Source organism: Lissotriton vulgaris, chromosome 4_1 (assembly GCF_964263255.1).
Source record: "Lissotriton vulgaris chromosome 4_1, aLisVul1.2, whole genome shotgun sequence".
Taxonomy (NCBI): domain Eukaryota; kingdom Metazoa; phylum Chordata; class Amphibia; order Caudata; family Salamandridae; genus Lissotriton; species Lissotriton vulgaris.
The window spans coordinates 2,099,716,185-2,099,731,867 of record NC_141691.1 but is presented as its reverse complement, the minus strand read 5'-3'; positions in this window follow the sequence as shown (position 1 = coordinate 2,099,731,867).

Here is a 15,683-nt window from a genome sequence, read left to right as displayed (position 1 = left end):
CACCTCTTCTGCATCTCTAGACACAAGTTTCTCTTTTTCCATCGGACAACCATCTTTCACCTCATATGCTCGACCACTGGTATCAACTGCATGCACCAAATCATTTTCCTGAAAGTAACTTTCCTCATTAAAAAATGGCTCAGAACTTGAACTATGCATCCATTCTAAAGAAAATACTTCACAAAAATTAGCCTGATTAATTATTCTTTTCCATCTACTGTTCGATTCGAAAACATCAATTGCCTTGTTAAGTATCCTAATTCTATTGATTACTAAAATAAATATATTTTTCTTAACTTCAAAAGCCTGTTCAACAATCTTCTCTACACTTTTCTTTTTCTTGAAAAAAGCAGCTCTCTGTTTACCTTTCTTTTCATTGTTTAGCAAATTTAAAACTACCCTATTGCGAAACATTCGTCTACGAATGTCCCTAAATTGATTTTGCCTTCTATTGCTATCCATACTCTTCTCTCCTGCTCCAGTAGAAACAATTTTTGAGGGCCTCTCTTTCCTTTTCAAATTTGTTCTCTCCTTCTGGATCTTCACATTCCCGTTAACATTTGTTTTTGTTCTACATATGTTGCGAAAAAAAGACTTAGGGCCATATGTAGGTAAATTGCGAATACCGAATCCTTAATACCAAATTTTACCGAATCGGTATTAAGAATTCGGTAAACGTGATGTAGCAAAAAATTCGTTAAACTTTACCGATTCTTTACAATTCGGTATTAAATACCGAATCTAAACTAACTATTTAATACCAAATCGGTAATTCAAAAAATCGTAATTTGGTGAATCAGCCAATCCTGATACACCCAATTACTTCCCAAACAGGAAGTGGCCACACCCAGCCAGGTGCACAGGACCAGGAGCTCACTGTGAGGCAGGCAGGCAGGCAGGAGAGCTGAGGAGCCAGCAGCAACACAGCCACAAAGCCACAAGCAAGGCAGAAAAACAACAGAACAAGCATTGAAATGGCAAGCCAGGACAGGGAGAAGGAGGGAGGTGACAGAAAACGAAAACTCAAGTTCAGTGACAAGGAGCTTGAGGTCCTGATCCAGGATGTCAGCCAAGAGCACCACAAGCTTTTTGGAGCCCAGTCCCACCAAGTGCCAGAGTCACAGTAGAGGCAAATCTAGAGTGGCATTCGGGACAAGATCAATGCCATAGGTGTGACCCTGCGCACCATAGAGGACATCAGAAAGAGGTGGTACAACCTCAGGAAGACAGCAAAACTGAGGATGGCAGAGAGTCAGAGGCAGGCTGGCAAAACAGGAGGAGGTAAAAACTGAGCCCCAGCACCAACACCACTGGAACAGGTGGACTCAGAGAGTGTGAGTGGCATGGGAAACACAGCTAGCTCCGCCAGAGCAGCAAGAAAACAAGGTAAGAAGCATGCCCAGCATGCTGCGCTACCCCCTCCCCAACCCCAATCCCCTTAGTGGTAAAAGTGCTCCCACTCCACACCATGTCTTACTGGTTACCTGCAATGCATTATGGGTGATGTAGTCAGTGTGAATTCATGATCAGGACAGTCAGGCCAGCATACACAATAGCATGGTAAATTAATTGGATAGGTCAAGACAACCACTGTGCACTGTAGGCATGTAGTTTAATGTAATGCCATTGCAGACAGAGCATTGAGTATATTTACATTTGTGTCATTACAGGTGAGTCATCTCGCAGTGCAGCAGAGGGCAGCAGAGGCAGGTCAGCCAGACCATAGGGGAGGCAACATGATGAAGACAGCATGCCTGCAGGGAACACCAGCTCTGCACCATCACTCCCAGCCAATCCTCCACCACAGCCATCACCACAGCGCCAGGGAGGGCCGCAATCCCCTCTCACTCAGTCACCACTGCGACGTTCACCAACACCACCACCACCACCACCACCACCACCAGAGTCAGGCAGGAGGCATGCCGTGGTCACCCTCCAGCAGATGGAGGAGTCGGAGGAGGAGGGCAGATAGGGCGAACAAAGTCCCATAGGAGATAGATCCAACAGGGAGCGGGCTGGTTCTGCATCCGAGGGCGCCCACATTTCATCAAACGCCGCAGGGCAAGGCCGGACAGTCCAGTAGCATCCGAGCAGGGTGACAGTGTGTTTGCTGGACTGGAAGGCAACATGCTGAAGGTCCAGCACCTGCAATGGAGGGAGATGAAGTCAATGCACAGGGAGGTGGCAAACATAAACAGACATATGCACAAGATGGAGAAGGGCATCAGTGCCATGGTGGAGAACTTGTGTGCAGGGATAGAGAGTAGCTCCCTCCGTGGACAACCTCTGCAGCCAGCTTGAGCAGGACCGTGTTGGCAGGCGCCGGGAGAGACAGAGACTCCAGGCCTATAGAGAGAAGTGTGGCTCAGGGGTTAGAGGCGGCAGACCCGGAATCTGAGATCGGTCCTGGACCAGGGTTCAATTCCCCGCCCTGGCGGGTCTTGGGCTAAAAATTCCACGGACTCGATAATTCTCGTCTCGGTGCCTCCTCGACTCACGGGTTCACACTCTGTGACTCTGGGCAATCGCTTGCTTAATCTCCACAACGGCCCCTCGCGGCGGGATGCCTGACTTTCACCCTGTGGACACCCTGTCGGGGCTTCTCACAGGGGAATACCAGGACGGGTTCCCTAGGCAAGCGCCAGGATGCCCTTTGTGGTGACAGGTTGCGCTATATAAGTATACCTACATACCAAGTCGGTGAACCGGCTGGCCACTACAACATCACTGATGTGTCGCAGGTCCATCGCCATGCAGGAGGAGATGGCGCATTGCAGCAGGTATGTGGCCAGGGGCATGGTGTCCATGACCTCAGTGCTAGAGCTTATGCAGAATGCCAAGGCGTCCAATATGGAAGGGGGGGACAGTGAGGAGGCTACCAGCCGTGGTAGCATTACACCCTCACCCACCGAGTGCAGGAGGCGTAGTGGACGAAACGTGCCAGCACAGGAACAGTCCAACACACCAGACAGTGTCGATGGGGAACGTGCACGTGCAGCGCATGGACGCAGGAAGTGAAGGACAATGGTGTTGTACATGCATGTGATGGGTGATGTAACCCATGCCCAATTGGACAATGCTCGCAATACTGGAGGTGTGCCCAATAAACACCTCTACATGTAACTGTTAATGGCTCAGTGTCGTTACTCACTCAGAAATAGTTTAAAATAATCTTTGCCCGTCTCTGTCTCCGACATGTTCAATTGCAACAGCAGCTGTGCAGGGCTCTGGCTGAGGGTTGTCCTCGTCCTCGTCCTCTGACTCAGTTAATTCCACTGCTGTTCCTTATTTAGTGGCCAGATTGTGTAGCATTGCACACGTAGCAATTCAAAAGTGCTTTATTCGAGTATTACTCATAAAAGCAGACAAACAAACATATAATAAAAATCAATTAAATTTACAAAGTCATTTTGACATAAGCTCATAACACAATTTTAAAAACTATTACTCATCATAAACACAGGTGCAAAGTTCATTACTATTTAAAAATACCAAAATGATGATCACAAGGACAGTATGTTATAAATCATGTAAAATTTCATACCATTAACATTTCATACCGATGATAAATTAAATAAACCATTGCAGAGAATAGACAATAGTCTAGCAGTCTCTGAACAACTATATAAACATTTACAGAGAATAAACAGTAGTCTAGCAGTCTCTGAACTATTAATAAACTGTTACAGAGAATAGACAAATGTCTAGCAGTCTCTGGACAACTAGGCAGTGAGTAGTTAACCTACCAGCAATCTCTGCCTTATAACCCACGCCCACCCCAGGTACTTTGCGGTGGCAATTATGATCCAGTTTACAGAAGTAGAACTTACAATACGCAGCGCTACCATGCTACTTTTTGTGCCTAAGTTCCTGCACATAGGAGCCAACCAAGCTCGCCTTGGTGCAGAATATACTGGGCAAGAAAACAAAAAGTGACCAAGAGTTTCGTTTCCTACCCCACAGACTGGACAAATAGCTACAATTCCTGATTTCCACTTAGATGTTAAATTACGGAGGGGGAGGGAACCAACCCTCAATTGGAAAAGCAGTTTCCTGTCCATGGGGTTCGATATGTAGTCCCAGTACATTTCATAAATAGGGTACATCTTAACTTCTAGGAAACTGGTGGTCATGGACCCACTGTTAGTACTGAGCATACTCCTGTTAGCAACATATTCCCCAAAAATGTTTTTTAAAATAGACTTGGTGGGAAATTAAGCCCCAGCTGGATCGGTCCATAGAGCATTTAGTCCTAATTCGAACAATGCAGTCTTTAATGTTTTGAACCATCTAATTTTATTATAACAATCAGCTTTAATAACGTCAATGTACCCTTCAGCGTAGTGGGAGAGCTCCGGAGTGGTCCAGAGCCTACGCCAGTATAAAATCGGGCATAGTTTGGCCATTTCCGAAATTTCTCTCCTACCAAGCTCATATCGCAGGGGCAATAGCGGACTGCTCTGAGGGGTACCTGTCAGTGTCCTAAAGAATTTATTCTCTGATATTTGGAGTTCCTGCAGATTTTCGTGCCCCCATAGCTCCGCACCATACAAAGCTGACCCAATTGCTTTTGCCTCGTATATTATCAATGGTGGTTTGATGGGTTTAGTCAGCGATTTCCTGTGTTCCTTGATAATAGTGCCAGCTAGTTGCTTGTGCCTTAATGTAGCAATATTAAGATGTTGATGCCACCTATTGTCATTTGAAATAAGGATCCCCAGGTAAGTAAATGATTTTACAACCTCCAGAATGCGTCCACTCATGGAAATTTTGGATTTAAAATTTCTATGTGGATTAAAAACCATGAGTTTTGTTTTGGAAGCATTCACCTCCAGTCCGTGATCTACACAGAACTCGTCAAATATTGCCAATGCTTTTTGCAGACCACTTGGGGTTTTGGATAAAATTAACGTATCATCGCCAAACATTAAAATGGGAACTTTTACACCTCCGAGAAAGGGAGCATCCACTACCTGAGATTGCATGCGGGAAACGATGCCATTAATAAAAAGGGTGAACAGGGTTGGGGCCATTGAGCACCCTTGCCGAACCCTGCGCTCAACGGGAAATTCGGCGGTGTCGTTACCGTACCCACCCCATCGGATTTTGGCATAGTTGCCTTCGTGCAATTGCATGATTAAAGTCAACAAGTCCCCTGGGACCCCTAGAGCCGCAAGCACTTCCCACAGTTTTGCCCTTGGTACCAGGTCGAAGGCAGCCCGCAGATCAACAAATGCTGCGTACAGGCTGCCTCCGCCTAGCACCACGGTCCTCCACTGGATCAGTTGAAAACGAAAGACTTGATTAGGCATGGGCGGAAAATCCGTTCCGCTCGCGGATTTTGCGGATTTTCGGGAAATCCGCAATCCGCGAGATTCGCGAATCTCCCGCAAAATCCGCAAATCCGCGAGCAGCGGATTTTGCTCGCACTGCTCGCACTGTTCGCGTGAGTTCGCGTGAGTTCGCGCCCCGCGAATAAGTGCAAAATTGCAGAAATACGATCTTAGCAAAACTGAAAGTAACTACTTACCAGGTTAAAAAGTTCTGGCTCATCATTAGTAGCCATTTCCTGTAGTGCTTCCTGAGGGGCCCCTCCAGAGTTCAGTTGCCAGTTGAAACTATTATGTGACCCTGCTCTGAACCTCAGAATAGTTACACATATGCCACAAAGGTCCTGAATTACAGCTAAGGGAGACAAGCAGGAGCCAGGCTGGAAGTTAAAATCCATTAATCAGCCCCTAATTCATTATTGTCAGTTGGGGCAGGGCAGGTGTTGTAACTAATTTTGCAACAATGAAAGCACTTAGCAAGTGCAAAAGATCACTAATCAGGGCGCACTAAGGAAGCAGGTGCCAGCTAAAAAAATATTCTGTGACACATTAATCAGCCCCAAATTAATTCAGGTCACTTGAGGCAGGGAAGGTGTGCTTTGCTTTGCCGAAAATAATGTACACTGGACAACCAGAGGGTGTGGTGATGAAACAGAGGGTGGCATGGGTGGGCCAGAGGGTGGCATGAGTAGTCAGAGAGTGGCAGTGGTGACAGAGAGTGGCAGTGATGAAGAAGAGTGTCCCAAACAGGCTGGACACGTAGAAACAACAAGTTCGCGAAACTTGCGACCCGACAGGTAAGTTCGCAATTTGCGAAAGTGTACAAAACCCTCGCGAACTGGCAGAAACACGGGCGAACACAAAAAAAAAAAATTCGCAAATTCGCGGGAATTCGCGGATTTTGCGGATTGCGAATCCGCAAATCCGCAAAATTTGCGAACGCGAGATCCGCAAAATTCGCTCATGCTTAGACTTGATCCACAGTACTGGTTGCCCTGCGAAATCCAGCCTGAAAGGGAGATAGACTATTGTTATCATCAGCCCAATCGAGCAACCTATTAACAATCACTCGTCTCACTATTTTTTGAATAGTATCTATTAAACTAATAGGGCGGTAATTACAGGGCTGTGCGCGATCTCCTTTTTTGTATACCGGGATGATTACAGCACCCCGCCAGGTTACTGGGATATCTGCACCTCTGGCAATATTGTTTATTAGCAGGTGGATGTATTTGCACCATCTTTCAGTGTCATTTAGAAAAACATCTGCTGGAACCCCGTCATTGCCAGGAGCACGACCACTTTGAACAGTTTTAAGGGCAGTCAGTATTTCGCACTGCATGAAAATGTCATCTTCTGCCAATAAAAAGGGCAAGCATCTACTATTTACAGACTGATCCCTGGAAGCGTACTGTTCACTAAAAAATTCAACCCAGGCGTCCTGGGGGACATGGTTAGTACTAGCCTCTTCAAGCCTATCATGACCCCATTTGACTAAATGCCAAAATAACCTAGAATGATTTTGGTCGCTTGCACATTTTAACTTGTTCCAGTGGGCTTCATCCCAGTCTTTTTTCGCTTTAGCTATGCTTTAGCTATGCAATGTTTGTATTGTTTCCTGGCTGATCTAATAACCTCCAGGTTTTTCTTCTTAATTGCGTCTCCCAAAGAGGTTCTTGCCACCTTACAGTCGTGATTATACCATTTAGCAGATCTATAGGCACAGACCCTCTTTCTATTTACCGGTTTTAAGAAGTGACATTTGCTTTCATTAAAGAGATCATCATGAACCTTGGTAGTATTATTTTGACTCGAAGAATACCCAGCCACTCCCTCAAGGGCCATTATAGCCTTATCAGTTGCCATGCTTATTTTTTCTAAAACCAGCTGATCTGTCCTTACGCTTGTCCACCTGAACCTGCGCATGTCATTAGTTGGTACAATCAACGGGGGTAAGGATTCGACACAAATACTAGGAGCAATAACATCAGACAGCCACCATTTGTGGAGAACACATAAAGGGTTGTGATCACTCTCGAGCCTTTCCAAAACAACCATATCAGTAACAGATGACCATAGGGACATACTACATATGACATAATCAATGCGGCTCTTATTTCTTCTTCTATTTTGTTAAAAGTCATGGCTGGTACTCTATCTGACTTTGTCCGACCATTCAAAGCCCTTAACCCTTGTTCAAGGCACATAGCATTTAAACCCAAAATATCCTCGGTCCAGCGAGTTATTGGGATTGTATCAAGTGCGGGAATGTCCCAATTCTTGTCTTCCTCCGCACCCAAGAAAGCCTCGCCAGTATCTAGTGGTTCAAAAGTGCGGTTTAGGTCGCCTGCTATTATTATTTTATTCCCAGAAGAGTAAATTTCTAGAAGATTATACAAAGACAAGAGGACCTCTGATTTTCCGGCACTTCCACCTCTGGCATATATATTATAAATGTCAATGGAGGTGGATGAGTCACTCGTGAGTCTAATGAGCTGAATGTCTTTTTGGTGGAGCTCCAGGTTTTTCACTGCGACCTTTAGGGACTGGCGGACCCATATGGTGAGTCCTCTCATCGGACGCCCTTTGGGGCCCTTAGTGGCCGGAACATGAAAATTCAGGTACCCCAGAGCAAAAACAGGATCACAGGCCCATGTCTCTTGAAAAATACAAACATCGTACTGGCTGACAAACCCAAACCATTCTCCGCAATCCAATTTGGAACAAAGCCCAGCAACATTCCAAGACAATAGGTTCCCGGTGACATTTAACATAGTTGGTTTAGAACTGTGAACAGACCCATTCAACATTACATCATCAGTACCGTTATCATTTATATTTGCAGTAATTAATCCTGCTATGGCATCAGGGTTGTGTGAGTCGTTTTGAGTACCTATTGAACGACTGGGCTCCCCTGTTGTACATGCAACCGAAGGAATTTGCAACAGAGGCATGGGGTTGAATGGTTGTCAGTCACATGCATCTAGGTTTGAGAGGGCAGAGAATCTGTTTTCCAGACCTAGACCCCACTCAGTAAGGCCAGAATTCTTACAGCCCCTTTTGGTTACAACATTCCATTTTGTTCTTAAGGTGCTTGAATTGGGGCCTCTGCCTTTCGGAGGATAGAAAAAGTCTAAAGTCAGTGGAACAATGGAAGTGGATCTTCTCTGTAGAGGGAAGATATTAGGCAAGATGTTTGGCAAAACCTCGGGGTCAGAAAAGTTAAGCACAACACAATCCCCCTTGAATTTTTTTACCCTGTTCCCAATCCACTCAACCCTTCTGGCGTTTACAAGTTCTTCGGATAATTGCTGCTTGCCCCAAGGAGATATGGCCATATTGTTAGTTAGCCATGATAAGGATTTATTTAGTAGTGATGATGTTGATTCAACTTCGGCAGAAGCTAAAGGGGGTACATTTGCAAGAACGAGAACTAGTGGCGAGGCTTCCACTACAAGCTCGAAAGACCCTTTCGAAGTATTAGATTCACCATTAAGAGGAGCAGAGGGTACAACACCAGAGGTACTGTCAGGTGGGTTAATCAATGGAGCTATTGGAAGGTTTGGTACAACAGCAGGAGTCAATCCATTGGTTTTGCAAGATTGCATTTCGCTCACCAATGGCTGAACACTGGACATGATGACTTCTGGGAGGTTTCCTACCTCCCCCAGGGTTTTTCCAAGTAAACCTTCCAGTTTGCTTACCTCGGCAGATAATTTGTCTATTTTACTTATCAAAGGTTTAACTATCCCTTTGATTTTTATGTCCATCAAGCTCCAGAGTTTCTGAAATTGGGCATTGGAAAGGGTCACATAAGTTTCCCCAGTCAAATCATCCTCCTCTTCTTCAAATGTTTTCCTTGGTGGCGTAGCAACTTTATTTTTAGCTGACCTTAAACCCCCCCGTTTTTGTATGGCCTTTCTTTTGCCCCCTGTAACCCTCGGGGCAGGAATAGGGGCGGCAGTAGGGATAGTGGACTCATTATTTGTAGGTGTCACAGTCACTACTTCGCTGTCGCTATTTTCTTCAGTACTAGCTACTATGCCACTGGGCTGGATGGTAATTGTATCCTGGAGAGAGTCATGTACCACACCAGAGAAGCTGCTATTTAGTAATGCAAATGAAACCTCTGTCTCTTTATCTGCCAGTGGAGATTGTTTAGATGAATCTAGTCCCAATGAGGACCTTCTGTCACTATTTATTTTCGCCACAACTTGGACAAGATAGTTCTCCATGGTGTTAGTAACTGGGGTTAGCTTTCTTCCAGGCATTTATAAGGATGAATTGTGAACTTGGTGCAAGATGTTAACTCACAAGATACAAAAAGATGTTTGTTTACCTGCTGGTCAGTAGTCCAGATAAACTGTATCCAGTAGTGGGCAAAGGAAATATAGGACAGAGTCCCTGGCCCAACCCAACCTAGTCCAACCACGGACGGCCTCAGACGGCCCGACCTTTGCCCGGACTTCGCCCGGCGTCCCGCGAGACGGGGGTGACTGCAGATTTAAGCGCTTCCTGGTGCGCGAATGACGCGGCTAGCGCCGCTGAGGCTGCTGGGAACAGTAGTTTTTCACCCTGCTTCGCGCTCGGCTCGGCGGCCCGACTCCGAGGTGAAATTGGAGTCCGGCGGCGGGAGGCGGGTGGGCAAAAACACAAGTGGCAAGAAATCCGATTGCCCTCACAATCACCAAGGGTTCAACCAGCGTCAGCAATTCTCTTCCAGAATGACTCCCCCCCTCGACCGGGGTGACTGCAAATTTAAGCGCCTCCTGGCGCGCGAATGACACGGCTAGCGCCGCTGAGGCTGCTGGGAACAGTAGTTTTTCACCCTGCTTCGCGCTCCGCTCGGCGGCCAGACTCCGAGGTGAAATTGGAGTCCGGCGGCGGGAGGCGAGTGGGCAAAAACACAAGTGGCAAGAAATCCGATTGGCCTCACAATCACCAAGGGTTCAACCAGCGTCAGAAATTCTCTTCCAGAATGACCCCCCCCCTCGACCGGGGTGACTGCAGATTTAGGTGCCTCCTGGCGCGTGAATGACGCGGCTAGCGCTGCTGAGGCTGCTGGGAACAGTAGTTTTTCTCCCTGCTTCGCGCTCCGCTCGGCGGCCCGACTCCGAGGTGAAATTGGAGTCCGGCGGTGGGAGGCGGGTGGGCAAAAACACAAGTGGCAAGAAATCCGATTGGCCAAGGGTTCAACCAGCGTCAGCAATTCTCTTCCAGAATAATCTTGCAACATTTGATGGGGCTGTACAGACGTGCACCTCCTGTTTTGTGGAGGCAACAGAATCTGCTTTTGAGCAATCCAAATGTGCGCTCCACCACGTTGCGTGTGCTCCTATGTGCCACATTGTATCTCCTCTCCCTTCGGGTCGTTGGGTTGAGATATGGACGCTGCTCCCTGACTCACCTGCTTCCCTGCTGGGTATCGTTAAGCAGCTCCGCTGCTCGCTTTGGCTGCCATTACATTGCTGCCTGAATAATTTGCATCGCGCTAACTCCGCATACCTCCGCCGATTTAAAATCACCGATTTGCATTTTCTTCATTAATTTGCGCCGCTCCGCTGCTTGCCCTTGCCGCTGCTGCCTGCCTGGCACCACATTTCCCACTGCCGCTCTGCGCTGCGTGTTACTGTGTTCAAAAGTGCAGCTGACCGACCCTACGAGGCCACCGGCCATTTTGCTGTTGTTGTTGTTGGTCGCCCTGCCCTAGTCTCCACCCCGCTCCCGCCTTCCCAGCTGACCCGCCCTCCCACTAAGCTCTACCTACGCACTCTGACCCTAACGCGCTGTGACCGTTCTGCTTCCAGCGGACTCGGACGCTCCCTACGCTGCTCCCTGACTCACCTGCTTCCCTGCTGGGTATCGTTAAGCAGCTCCGCTGCTCGCTTTGGCTGCCATTACATTGCTGCCTGAATAATTTGCATCGCGCTAACTCCGCATACCTCCGCCGATTTAAAATCACCGATTTGCATTTTCTTCATTAATTTGCGCCACTCCGCTGCTTGCCCTTGCCGCTGCTGCCTGCCTGGCACCACATTTCCCACTGCCGCTCTGCGCTGCGTGTTACTGTGTTCAAAAGTGCAGCTGACCGACCCTACGAGGCCACCGGCCATTTTGCTGTTGTTGTTGTTGGTCGCCCTGCCCTAGTCTCCACCCCGCTCCCGCCTTCCCAGCTGACCCGCCCTCCCACTAAGCTCTACCTACGCACTCTGACCCTAACGCGCTGTGACCGTTCTGCTTCCAGCGGACTCGGACGCTCCCTACGCTGCTCCCTGACTCACCTGCTTCCCTGCTGGGTATCGTTAAGCAGCTCCGCTGCTCGCTTTGGCTGCCATTACATTGCTGCCTGAATAATTTGCATCGCGCTAACTCCGCATACCTCCGCCGATTTAAAATCACCGATTTGCATTTTCTTCATTAATTTGCGCCGCTCCGCTGCTTGCCCTTGCCGCTGCTGCCTGCCTGGCACCACATTTCCCACTGCCGCTCTGCGCTGCGTGTTACTGTGTTCAAAAGTGCAGCTGACCGACCCTACGAGGCCACCGGCCATTTTGCTGTTGTTGTTGTTGGTCGCCCTGCCCTAGTCTCCACCCCGCTCCTGCCTTCCCAGCTGACCCGCCCTCGCCCCTCCCCCCTCGCCACCATATATGACAGTAGTTCCCGCGCGCAGCGTTCACGCGCAGCGACCGCGCCCAACCCGCGCCGAAGGTGCGCCAAAGGTAAGCCCGTCTACGCCCGTCCGCGCCTGGACCGCGCCCAGTGCCAGACCCCCTGGCCCTCGCGCAGCCCCGCTCCCCCGCGTTACCTACGATACCGCCACCCTTTCAGCCCTTAACCCCGGCCGCTCCCTCAACTGCTTCCAAGCCGCTCCTGGACACACCCATGGACCATTCTCCTGCTACTCCTGCAAATTCAGCTGCACCGACACCATCTCCGCTACGACCGCACCTCAGATTCCTGACCCCAACCACCTACAATGCATCCTGCTCAACACCCGCTCGATCCACAGACACGCCATCGACCTATGGAATCTATTAGACACCATCGCTCCAGACGTCGCCTTCCTAACGGAAACATGGATGAACGCTTCCTCCGCCCCAGACATAACCATCGCTATCCCTGATGACTATAAGATCACACGCAAGTACCGCACCGACCACACAGGAGGAGGAATCGCTATCGTCCACAAGAAATCCATCCGCATCTCTACCAGCTCTGACGCCAACCTCGTTAACTCAGAACACCTTCACTTCCAGATCCACATCGACCCCAAGACTACTCTCAGAGGCACCCTCCTCTACAGACCACCAGGACCCCGCGCAAAATTCAGTGAAGACATCACAGACTTCATCACCCCACACGCGCTCCCCTCCAAAGAGTACATCCTTCTGGGAGACCTCAACTTTCACCTCGAAAAAATCAACGACCGCAACTCCGCAACCCTCTTAGACAACCTCGCCAACCTCGGACTTAAACAACTTGTCACTACCCCCACCCACATCGCAGGTCACACACTCGACCCCATCTTCACGTCCAGCAACCATGTCTCCTTCAGCCACACTACGGATCTCCTCTGGACTGACCACAGCTGCGTTCACTTCACCTACAACAAGCCGAAACCCATCATCCACCTCCAACCAACCCTACAGAGAAACTGGAACAAAATCACCACGGATCAGATCTCCGCATCACTCCTTCAAACCTCCCCAGCCCTCTCTTCTAACGCCAACGAAGCCGCCTCCAACCTCACCCTTTGGTTATCTAACACCGCCGACTCCTTAGCACCGCTTAAAAAACGTCAACACAAACTTGGAAACAAGAAGGCCTCATGGTTCAACGATGATCTCAAGAAGTCCAAGAAACTATGCCGCTCCCTTGAAAAGGCCTGGAAAAAAGACCCATCCACCAGCAACAAGGACGCCTTCAAAAGCGCCACCCGCACTCACCACCAACTGATCCGAAAAGCCAAGAAATCAGCATTCAAGGATCGACTTGACAACAACGCCCACAACAGCAAGGAACTTTTCAACATCGTCAAGGAATTCTCCAACCCATCGGCCAACTCCAACGACATCACCCCCTCTCAAACCCTCTGCGACTCCCTAGCTTCTTTTTTCCACAACAAGATTGCTGACATCCACAACAGCTTTGACAACCAACCCGGAAGTCATCCCGCCCTACCATCTGCTGACCATCCTCCCCCCGTGAACACCCTTAACGCCTGGAACCCAGTCTCCACTGAGGACACCATCCGCCTGATGAATTCCATCCACTCTGGATCCCCCACAGACCCATGCCCCCACCACATCTTCAACAAAGCTGACTCCATCATAGCACCGCACCTCCGAGACGTCATCAACGGCTCCCTCAACTCCGCCACCTTCCCTGAAGACTGGAAACATGCTGAACTCACCGCCCTTCTGAAAAAACCAACAGCAGACCCCACCGAACTCAAAAACTACCGCCCCATCTCGCTTCTTCCATTCCCGGCCAAAGTCATCGAGAAAGCCGTCAACAACCAGCTCGCCGCCTTCCTCGAAACCAACAAATCCCTTGACCCATCACAATCTGGCTTCCGAGCCAAACACAGCACTGAGACCGCCCTCATCGCAGCAACAGACGACATTCGAACTCTACTGGACAATGGAGACACAGTCGCCCTCATCCTCCTTGACCTCTCTGCAGCATTCGACACAGTCTGCCACAACACCCTTCTACAACGCCTCAATAACATCGGAATCCAAGGAAAAGCACTTGAATGGATCACCTCGTTCCTCACCGGAAGAACCCAAAGAGTCCGCCTCCCACCATTCAAATCCGAGGCCTCTGAAGTCATCTGCGGCGTACCTCAAGGATCCTCACTCAGTCCCACCCTCTTCAACGTATACATGAGCCCCCTCGCAGCCATCGCCCGCCAACACAACCTCAACATCATCTCTTACGCGGATGACACTCAACTGATCCTTTCTCTCACCAAGGACCCCAGCACCGCCAAAACTAACCTACACGAAGGAATGAAAGAAGTCGCCGAATGGATGAAACAAAGCCGTCTGAAACTGAACTCAGACAAAACAGAAGTCCTCATCTTAGGTACATCCCCCTCTGCATGGGACGACTCCTGGTGGCCGGAAGCCCTCGGAAAAGCACCCATCCCAACAGACCACGCACGGAACCTTGGCGTCATCCTAGATTCTTCACTCTCAATGAACAGACAAGTCAGCGCCGTATCCTCTTCCTGCTTTAACATTCTTCGCATGCTCAGAAAAACATTTCGCTGGATCCCCCCCGAAACAAGGAAAACAGTCACCCACGCTCTAGTCACGAGCCGACTGGACTACGGAAACACCCTCTACGCAGGTACCACCGCTAAACTCCAGAAGAAACTACAACGAATCCAAAATGCCTCAGCCAGGTTGATATTAGACATCCCACGCAACGAACACATCTCTGGTCACCTTAAAGACCTCCACTGGCTTCCCGTCAATAAGAGGATCACTTTCCGACTGCTTACCCACGCACACAAATCACTCTACGACCAGATTGCCTCAACTCTCGACTGTCCTTCTACACCCCCCCCCCGCCAACTTCGCTCTTCCAGCCAAGCCTTCGCCACTGTTCCTCGCATCAACAAGACCACCATGGGAGGCAGATCCTTTTCATACCTGGCTGCTAAAACATGGAACTCACTCCCCGCCTACCTTCGCCTCACCCAGAACCACCTAGCGTTCAGAAAGCAGCTTAAAACATGGATATTCGACAAATAATCCCCCTCCCCTTCCTAAGCGCCTTGAAACCCTCTGGGTATGTAGTGCGCTATACAAATTTTTTGACTTGACTTGACTTGACCTATGAACAGAAGTAAGTGACATTGATTGGTGTGACCAACAGCTTGAGCCAGGGTATACAGCAGGGTGTATCACATTTACTTACCTAGTATGTATCCGTCGCCAAATTAACCAGCAAGCAGACGTGTATGTATGCCACTGTTCCTGAAGATGTACGCGTCGTGGCTACTCCTGAGGAATTTGGCCACGATGTCTGTTAAAATGTACTGCAGATCACCTGCACATTGATTGAGTGGGTGGATTTGCGGTTTCTGTATATGTATTCACTTGCTGCAGGTGAACAGATGGGAAAATGGGTCCCATCGATGCAGCCAATTACGTGGGGGAAATGGGCAAGTTGGTAGAACTCCAGCTTGGTTCTCTGCAGCTCCGCCTGTGTACTGAGGAAGGAAATGTAATGTTCCATTCTGTCCATCATGGCGTCCAGGAAGTTGTTGAAGAAACGGGATAGACAGCTCTGTGACACTCCACCCACTGCTGCTATCACACCCTGGAAACTTCCTGATGC